We start from the raw sequence: 10,903 nt of genomic DNA on the forward strand, positions 1-10,903 counted from the left end.
TGATCGACCTCACACAGGCGACCAGGAGTACCTCGGACATGACGAGGACGGCTACCAGTCGTATTGTACCGTCTGCTGCCACAAGGCAATGGGTTGCTGCTACTGTGTAGCAATGCCGTATCGCGTCTGCCAGCACCCAGGAGACATACGGTGACGGTTACCTGAGCGGGCTCCATGCTTGCGGTGGTATGGCGTCCGCACAGGTAACTCAGGAAAAAAGGCGCGAAATGATTGTCTTCCCTTGCTTTCACGGAGGGAGGGAGGGAGGGAAGGGGGGACTGACGATATGCACCCAGAACCACCCGCGACAATGTTTCAGCCCCATCAGGCATTGGGATCTCAACCCAGAATTCCAATGGGCAGCGGAGACTGCGGGAACTGTGGGATAGCTACCCACAGTGCAACGCTCCGGAAGTCGACTCTAGCCTCGGTACTGTGGAAGCACTCCGCCGAGTTAATGCACTTAATGCACTTCTGTGGGGACACACACACTCGAATATATAAAACCGATTTCTAAAAGACCGACTTCTATAAATTCGACCTTATTCCGTAGTGTAGACATACCCTCAGACGTTCTTGTCAACTGCTGGAAATGGCCCACCTTGATTATCACTACAAAAGGTTTCCCTCCTCCCCCCCCCGCTCTCCTGCTGGTAATAGCTCACCTTACCTGATCACTCTTGTTACAGTGTATATGGTTTCAGAGTAGCAGCCATGTTATTCGCAAAAAGAAAAGGAGGACTTGTGGCACCTTAGAGACTAACAAATTTATTTGAGCATAAGCTTTCGTGAGCTACAGCTCACTTCATCGGATGCATTCAGTAATGAAAAGCTTATGCTCAAATAAATTTTTTAGTCTCTAAAGTGCCACAAGTACTCCTGTTCTTTTAGTGTGTATGGTAACACCCATTGTTTCATGTTCTCTGTGGATATAAATCTCCCCACGTATTTTCCACTGAATGCATCCGATGAAGTGAGCTGTAGCTCACGAAAGCTTATGCTCTAATAAATTTGTTAGTCTCTAAGGTGCCGCAAGTACTCCTTTTCTCACTGAAAACATTCGGTGAATACTTATGAATATCACAGATACATTTGAAAAAAAGATTCACTAACCAAAAAAGGTGATTAGATTCATAAAAAATATTATTCAAAATGATTTGTTCACCTTGCTTGGTTTTTTGTAGCTCTAATGCTAGCAAGCACCGTAGTTAGTGATGGAAGTACCTTCTTCTGGATGAAATGTAAGGCTAAGCATGTGGACTCTTGTAACCATTACTATTCTGACACTTTTCACAGGAGTCGGAGTTTTAACTTCAGTGACCTGGCTAAATTCTAACTCATGTGTTTTTCTTTCTTTCTCAGTTTTCCCGATAGTTTTAGTTTGATGAGATATTTCTCACTTCCCATCTTTTGTGTAATGTTGGTGGCATAGAACGGCTGCAGCGTTTCACACCACAGAGACTGCCTATGGCCAGATTGCCTGAAATGCAGCTAAGGGATCTCTGTACAAAAACCATCACAAATATGCCCTCAGGACACATTCACTTAAGGGGAGCTGCATATTGGAAAGCAGAAGGCAGTCCACAGCCTAAGAGCTTTGGGATCCTTGCTGATTAATTGTGCTAGAGAAATGGAAGGCATTATTCTGAGGAATGTCGGCTGGACTTATTCTTCATATACGTAATTCAGGGGCTTTTTTCATGCCAAATAAATGAGAGGAACAACTGGGATTAGCTAATGAACTATGAAAAGGCGAAATCAAATGTGAGGAGCAAGGCTGCAGTATAATAAAGGGGAACTACAAAGGAACAAAATAGATAGACTTGTACATTTATGGTGTCCAAAGGAGCCCTGAAAAGATCAAAAGGGGGTCTCCTCTCCCCCCCTCTCGCCTTTTACATTAGAAATTCAAGGTATGTCTTATCCTGGAACTTTGTGAATGGTTGCAGAACTACACTGATTGGCTTTAATTCAGCCAACACATGACATGACCGAGGGATTTAGGAGTGTGGATGGAGGGTGAGTTAGAGTTGAGCTAAGGGAACACTCAAGCTATAAGTATCTTGGGTGTTTATATGGTCCCATTATATAATACCTGAACACCTCACAGTGCGTAATGTGTTTATCCTCACCACACCTCTGGGAGGTAGGGAAGTACTGTGACACAGAGAAGCTAAATGACTTGTCCATGGCCACACAGGAAGTCTGTGGTAGAGCAGGGACTAGTCTGCCAAATTCTAGGCTAGTGTCCTAACCATGACACCACTCTTTGTGCTTATCTACACTTGCAACGCTACAGCCGCACTGCAGCTGTGTCGCTGTAGCACTTCAGTGTAGACACTACCTATGCCAACGGGAGGGGTTTTCCCCAATGTAGGAAATCCACCTCCCTCAGAGGTGGTAGCTAGGTCGACAGAAGAATTCCTACAGCTGTTCTGTGGCGTGCAGGAGGCACCAAGAGGGAGGGGGAGGAGCTGATCGGCAGGGGCCACAGGCGGGTGGGAGTGGAGCTGGGTGGGAGGGGAGCTTGGATGCCGGTGGATGGTAAGCAGCCCTGGAGCACCCATGGAGACAGCGCCTATGGATGTAGCTATACCAACTTAACCCCTGGTGTAGACAGTGCTCGGTAGATGGAAGAATTTGTCTGTTGATCTAGCTCCTGCCTTTCAGGGAGGTGGATTAACTATGCTGACAGGAGAACCCCTCCCGTCGGTGTAGATAGTGTCTGTGCTACTGTGCCACTGTAGCATTTCAAGTGCAGACAAGTCCTAAGGGACTGAAACCTGACTGGTTGAGGTGAACTGTGGCTTTTATTCAGAACGTGTAAAACTTTTCATTTGTTGGTAACACCTACTTAGTTACAACATCTGGACAATCTCATTGTCAAAGATTCAGGCAGTTCCCCTTCAGTTAAGGAGTTAGAGAGCTCGCATTACCCATCTCAGAGCCCCAAAACGTTCTCCAGCAAAATCAGCGTAGACCAGACTTGACATTGCTGGAATTTCTATGGAACCCCCAAGCAAAACTGCCATTTACTATATTTTTAAAATCCTTTCAGGCCTTCTTTATACATAATAAACAAAGGTACAATCCAAATTTCTCCAAACACACCTTTAAAATTGCTTCTAGGCAGAGCGGGGGCCAAGTCCCCGGCTCAAACTTTTGAACAATCCAGATGTGACATTTGTAGCTTGGGCCCCATCTCTGTTTCATAGCTTAGAAAACTATTCCAGCTCTACGTGTGTGATTTTAATTTTTAAAGCCATCTGGCAGGCAGCTCTCCTCTCTGCCTATTACGTAAAGCAAATTATTGACAGCTGCAGACCTGTTGAGCCCATATTTTCATATTTTCTGCTAAATTCAAGCCTTGTTTAAAAAGTGCAGTTTTAACATGTTGTTCTTTCAGAAATATTCCACACTATGGGCTTTCACGTTTGGTTATATAACATTACATTCTTTTATAACAATAAAGCACAGTGTATTCTGGATTTCTCTACAGACTCAAGCAGTTTAGCAAATGGGGCAGATCCAGATGTGAAAACGTTCTGTGGCTTGGCTAGACGTGTTACTAAACTTTTGGATCAGACGCCCAAATGACACTCCATATGAATTTAGATTTCCTTTCTGAAAAGGGACCAACTGCTTTCCTAATATACAAATCAGAGTGTTCCCCCCCATCCCCCCATTTCTCTTTTAAAGGAGACCTGCAGTTTCACATGTCTAACTATAAATGCCAGATTGAATGTTAACTCTGTAACCTTATATTTCTTCATGCACTTTATTAAAAAGGTTGTAAAACCTGCTAACAGATTTGATACAGGAGAACACGTGTAAAGAATGGTGTTTTATTGGACCCGGTGACTTCTGGTTTAGAGAGGCAGGGATGATTGGCAAGAACTCAAATATATCATGGCACTTTTTTGTGCACGCACTCAGTGCAATATTAGCAGGTTGCAGATAAGTACTAAAAGACAAGTGACAGAAATCTGGCATCGCATGATGTAATACAATAAATATAAGAAGTTAAATGTACAAAGCACCTTTTAATGCCAAAAGATCCCAAAGCCACATACAGTTCATACAATACCATTGAAATACAATAGCCTCAGGGGTAGAGGTAAGCAGCCAATCTGCTGCACGGCCATGAGCCAGAGGAGATTCTGACAAGGGCACCAGGACAAGCCCATTTCTCATGAAGAGTTCCATAAGAACTTTGATGTCCATACAAAACAAGAAAGGAGGTCAGGGCTAGGTGTTGGTCTATGCCTTTCAGTAGGCAGCTCAGAATACCTGGATGGTTTTGCCCTGCCTGTTGCTCCTGTAACATCATTTGCACATCAGGCCAGGAGCTTCAGAGAGGAGACAGCTTGGGAGTTGTGTATGTCTGCCCTACATTGCTCCTACACAAGGGGAATTCTCTGTTGAAGCTCCTTTATGGACTCTATGCATCAGTAAAGCAGCAGACAGAATATGCCCCTGAGTGTTTAGGGTCTCTAAGAATACATCTATGATGCAAAGAAACCCAACAGCAAAAAAACAAGGTAGTGGGTCTCAGAGCCCAGGTCTACAGACTCAGGTGCAAGGGGCTCATGCTACAGTGCTAAAAATAGCCATGTAGATGTTCTTGCTTGGGCTGTGAGACCCACCCCCTTCGCCAAGTTTCAGAGCCCAGGCAGGAACGTTTACATGGCTATTTTTTGCACATGGCGCAAGCCCTGTGAGCCCGAGTCTGTAGACCCGGGCTCTGAGACTTACTGCCATGTGTTTGGTGGGGTATTTTTTTTTTGCAGTGATCACGTATCTGTAATGACATGTTTCTTGATTTATCTACACTATCTGGGAGAAGATGAAGGGCTAAGAAGACTGTATCAGGACTGGACATTGTGATTCTAGTGGCCTGATTCTGATCTCATTTACACCAATATCAGTCAAGACTAACCCCATTAAGTCAGCAGCATTTACAATAGTGTAAAACCAGTGGGTCTGAGTCAGCATTGTGTTACTCCATATACTCCTGGGGTAGGTAACATCACTGAAATCAGTGGAGCTCCAGTGGCATCAAACTGTGCTACACAATGGTGAATCTGCCCAGCACAAGTTTTAAATCTACAGCTTAGCCTGTTTGTCCTTTTCAGAGCCAACTGTACGAAACTCTGTGTTGATTGCCTTAGAACAGTGTTTCTCAACCTTGCAATTGCAAGACGGGTTTAGAGGGGTCATGGGTTCTGGATGTCAGCCCTGGGTGGCAGGGCTCAGGAGATTCAGCCCCAGGCAGTGGGTCTCCAGCTGCTTCAGTCCCAGCCCCGCATGGCAGGGCTCAGGTGGCTTCAGCCCCCTACCTTTTCAAGTCTTAGTAGAGGGGGTCACAATTTTTTATTTAGGTCCAAAGGGGGTCACCAGCGCAAAAAAGTTGAGAAACACTGCCTTAGAGCTCAATATCTGCTTTTGTTGTTGTTCCAGTTCTTGGTTATTGTTCTTCTCAGCATTAACCAGATGCTTTGCAACCGCAGGAATTGATACAGCTTCAAATTCCCTTTTTAGTTCCCCCCAAATGACTTATGAATATCTAGATGTAGAGGCCAAATGTTACAAAGTGCTTTTATCCCATCCTTCAAACAGACATAATGCACTGATTCACCATGCTGCTTGGTTCTTTATGTTTATTTCCCTGCACCATTTATTCAGAGAATTAAATCTGATGCATTTCAATTTATTTTGCTGGTGAGTACTGGATTAAATAGTTAAGCAATGTTTTCCTTTATAAAGGTAACCATTTTAGCTTCACACTTATCTCCATGTACCATTCACCCACAAGACACCTGTTTGTGTGGGGGACAGGTGATAAGAGAGCATATACAAGTTCATTATTTTGTAGTCCTAGTGCTTAAGATACAAAAGAAATGTATATGTCCAACAGATGTATATATCACACAGACACACACACTAGGTGTTTAAGGTAAACCAGTTCTGCAAAGTTAAGTTTAAACAACTTTTCACATAAAGTTCCAGATTGGGCTTTTTTTTAGGACTGTCAATTAATCTCAGTTAACTCATGCAATTAACTCAAAATAAATTAACTTGATTTAAAAAATTAATTATGATTAATCACAGTTTTAATTGCACTGTTAATAATAATAATAATAGAATACCCATTTACATTTATTATACATATTTTTGGATGTTTGTCTACATTATCAAATATATTGATTTCAATTACAACACAGAAAAGTGTACAGTGCTCACTTTATATTAGTATTTTTAGGGCTGTCTATTAATCGCAGTTAACTCATGCGATTAACTCAAAAAAATTAATCACAATTAAAAAAAGTGATCATGATTAATCGCAGTTTTAATCGCACCGTTAAGCAATAGACTACCAATTGAAATTGACTAAATATTTTGGTATGTTTTTCTACATTTTCAAATATATTGATTTTAATTACAACACAGAATACAAAGTGTACAGTGCTCACTTTATATTATTATTTTTATTACTAATATTTGCACTGTAAAAATGATCAACAAAAGAAATAGTATTTTCCTATTCACCTCATACAAGTACTGTAATGCAATCTCTTTATTGTGAAAGTGCAACTTACAAATGTAGATTTTTTTTGTTACATAACTGCACTCAAAAACAAAACAATGTAAAACTTTAGAGCCTACAAGTCCACTCAGTCCTACTTCTTATTCAGCCAATTGCTTAGACAAACAAGTTTGTTTACATTTACAGGACATAATACTGCCTGCTTCTTATTTACAATGTCACATGAAAGTGAGAACAGGTGTTCACTATGACAGGTTTCAGAGTAACAGCCGTGTTAGTCTGTATTCGCAAAAAAAAAAAAAGAAGTACTTGTGGCACCTTAGAGACTAACCAATTTATTTGAGCATGAGCTTTCGTGAGCTACAGCTAGAGCTCACGAAAGCTCATGCTCAAATAAATTGGTTAGTCTCTAAGGTGCCACAAGGTGTTCACTATGTCACTTTTGTAGCTGGCACTACAAGGTATTTACGTGCTAGATATGCTAAACGTTCATATGCCCCTTCATGCTTCGGCCACCATTCCAGAGGACATGCTTCCATGCTGATGACACTCGTTTAAAAAAATAATACATTAATTAAATTTGTGACTGAACTCTTTGGGGAAGAATTGTATGTCTCCTGCTCTGTTTTACTCACATTCTGCCATATGCTTCATGTTATGGCAGTCTTGAATGATGATTCAGCACATGTTGTTTCTTTAAAGAACACTTTCACTGCAGATTTGACAAAATGCAAAGAAGGTACCAATGTGAGATTTCTAAAGATAACTATGGCACTCAAGAATCTGAAGTGCCTTCAAAAATCTGAGAGGGACTAGGTGTGGAGCATGCTTTCAGAAGTCTTAAAAGAGCCACAGTCCAATGTGGAAACTACAGAATGCGAACCACCAAAAAAGAAAATCAACCTTCTGCTGGTGGCATGTGACACAGATGATGAAAATGAACGAGCGTCGGTCCGCACTGCTTTGAATTGGTATCGAGCAGAACCCATCATCGGCATGGACACGTCCTCTGGAATGGTGGTTGAAGCATGAAGGGGCATATGAATCTTTAGCGCATTTGGCACATAAATATCTTGTGATGCCAGCTACAACAGTGCTGTGTGAATGCCAGTTCTCACTTTCGGGTGACATTGTAAAGAAGACATTATCTCCTGCAAATGTAAACAAACTTGTTTGTCTGAGCGACTGGCTGAACAAGAAGTAGAATTGAGTGGACTTGTAGGCTCTAAAGTTTTACATTGTTTTATTTTTGAATGCAGGTTTTTTTTACATGAGTCTACATTTGTAAATTCAACTTTCACGATAAAGAGATTGCATTACAGTACTTGCAATGGGGGAATTGAAAAATACTATTTCTTTTGTTTTTTACAGTGCAAATATTTGTAATAAAAATAAATATAAAGTGAGCACTGTACACTTGGTATTCTGTGTTGTAATTTAAATCAATAGATTTGAAAATGTAGAAAACATCCAAAAATAGTTAAATAAATGGTATTCTATTATTGTTTAACAGTGCGATTAATCGTGATTCATATTTTTAATCGCTTGACAGCCCTATTATTTTTATTACAAATACTTGCACTGTAAAAAAGAAACAAAAGAAATAGTATTTTTCAATTTACCTCAGAAAGGTACTGTAATGCAATCTCTTTATCATGAAAGTGCAGCTTACAAATGTAGATTTTTTTGTTACATAACTGCCCTCAAAACCAAAATAATGTAAAACTTTAGAGCCTACAAGTCCACTCAGACCTACTTCTTGTTCAGCCAATCACTAAGACAGACAAGTTTGTTTATGTTTACAGGAGATAATGCTGCTGGCTTCTTATTTACAATGTCACCTGAAAGTGAGAACAGGTGTTCCCATGGCACTTTTGTAGCTAGCACTGCCAGATATGCTAAACAGTCGTATGCCCTTTCATGCTTTGACCACCATTCCAGAGGATATGCTTACATGCTGATGATGCTCGTTAAAAAAATAATGCTTTAATTAAATTTGTGACCGAACTCCTTGGGGGGAGAATTGTATGTCCCTTGCTCTGTTTTATCTGCATTCTGCCGTATATTTCATGGTATAGCAGTCTCGGTGAGGACCCAGCACATGTTGTTCGTTTTAAGAACACTTTCACTGCAGATTTGACAAAACACAAAGAAGGTACCAATATAAAGATTTCTAAAGATAGCTACAGCTCTCCACCCAAGGTTTAAGAATCTGAAGTGCTGTCAGAAGTCTGAAAAGAGCGACACTCTGATTCAGAAACTACAGAACCCGAACCACCAAAAAAGAAAATCAACCTGCTGTTGATGGCATCTGACTCAGATGATGAAAATGAACGTGCATCAGTCTGCACTGCTCTGGACAGTTATCGAGAAGAACCTGTCATCAGCATGGAAGCATGTCCTCTGAAATGGTGGCCAAAGCATGAAAGGGGTCCGGGATCGGGCCCGGCTCCCACCTCCTCTTGGTGTGGGTCCCCTGTGGGGGGCAGGTTGGGCAGCACCAGGGCTGCAGCAGCCAGGATCATGGGCACTGTGGAAACCAGCACCTCCCTGCCAGAGCACAGAGCCGCCTCCGTGCCTGGTGCATCTTGCCCACTCCGACTGTGCCGTGTGTCTGCTCTGCCTCCCCCAGGAGGGCCCTGCCACTGGCACCAGGGCTACTTCCCAGAGTACTTTCCATCCCGCCCTGGTGCCCAGGTCCTTCGGTCCCGCACTGTGCCCCAGCTGCATGGTCACTTCCTCAGTCCCTGATGCCTCACCTCTCTCCTCACTGCCTGCACTGGGGAATCTCTGCCTCTCCTGGGCCTCCAGGGGGCAGCAGTCTCCTTGCAGGAGCCCCCCCGGAAATGAAGGGGGTGCTGGCGGAAGCGCTGCTGGCGGGTGGCGTCCCCAGCCCTGAAGGACTCGCTGCCCAGGATGCAGGAGCTCAGCTTGCACTGATTTAGCTGCTGCTGCACTTGCTGGGCGTAAGGCAGGCTCAGCATGCTGCTGGCCTTGCGCAGGGGTGTGGGCGAAGCGGCTGCAGCCCCAGCGCAGACAGGGCGCTCTGTGGCCAACATGAGCCTCCTACTGCCCTCGCTGGGACCGGCAACTGACACAGCTAGCCCAGAGGTGCCAGAGCTCATCCCAGCAATCCCTAGCACAAATTCAGCACTGTCCTGAGGTGCCGGGGCTATGACTTGCCAAATCCAGAGGTGCAGGGACTGAAATTAAGCACTGGTAACACACTGGACAATGGTTTGCCTATACATGGCTTAATTGGGGCTTCAGTTTTGAGCTGTGCTCCATTTCCCCACCTTCTCTCACCAGAGTGAGATCTAAGCGGGGAGTTAACTAGAGGTGGAATTGAACCACTTCTTAATTAATAATAAAATAAGGTAGTCTTCACTGTTCTAGAGGTAAGAGACACCCATACCATTATCAATCCACTAAAAGCCACCATTTCCCAAACATATGAAAGCTGACTCCCCACTTCCAGTAAAATGAAACCAATCTTCCCTCCTTCAGCCCTGCCAAGTATTGTTAAAGGCCTATCCATCTTAACTGACACATCTTCTGTGCTATCTGACCCCAGGCTAGTCCTTCAGTCTCCCCCAGGAGACACTTACCAGGCTCGGAAAATGCTGCAGTACACCCTGAATGAAGACAGCAGGATTTTGTGTGGGCAGGGAAGGGGTTTAGCTGTGTATAAGGAAAGGTTCCAAGATCCATTACTGAAAGCTGTCTGGCTAAAAAATCTGGAAGTTGTAGAAGGTTTTTTCATGTCAAATACTTGCTGTAACGGGAGTAATTCCTTTTCCAGAAGAGGCAAGATCTGTAAATTTCATAGTTTTCCAATTCTCTGATGCTGTCTCCAGTGTTGTATCTATTACTCCTTTGGAGTAGGGTATCTTGGAGTAGGGCCATCCTCAAAAGCAAGCGTTTAAGAGAGGCAGTGAACTTGTCCCCTGTTAGTTATTGATTGCAGTGATCACTGTTGTTCAGAAACTGTTGATACTGGCACTCTGGTGACATCTGGACAAGATTTTCTCTGTTACAGTTCCAACCAATGTCACTTTTCCTCTCATTATTCACGTTTTGATCTGATGGAATGTCTGTGCAGCTTTTTGAAATTAATCACTTTTATATAACAGCACAAGGACATAAAGCACCAGTCCAAAGAGCAAGTCCTTCTACATTTCTATCCTTAAAGGACCTTATCCTGAAGTCAATGGAGTCGCTCACTTACACCAAGGCCGAATTGGCACAAAAAGAGCTAGAATAAAGATTGCAGCATCAAGCCCTTAGTTTAGTCCACTTATATTTTAACTGTAAGAAATCAATAACAACTCAGACTTGCATTATTTTGCAGCCCTT

This window comes from Natator depressus, chromosome 1 (assembly GCF_965152275.1).
Source record: "Natator depressus isolate rNatDep1 chromosome 1, rNatDep2.hap1, whole genome shotgun sequence".
In the NCBI taxonomy this organism is placed as follows: Eukaryota; Metazoa; Chordata; order Testudines; family Cheloniidae; genus Natator; species Natator depressus.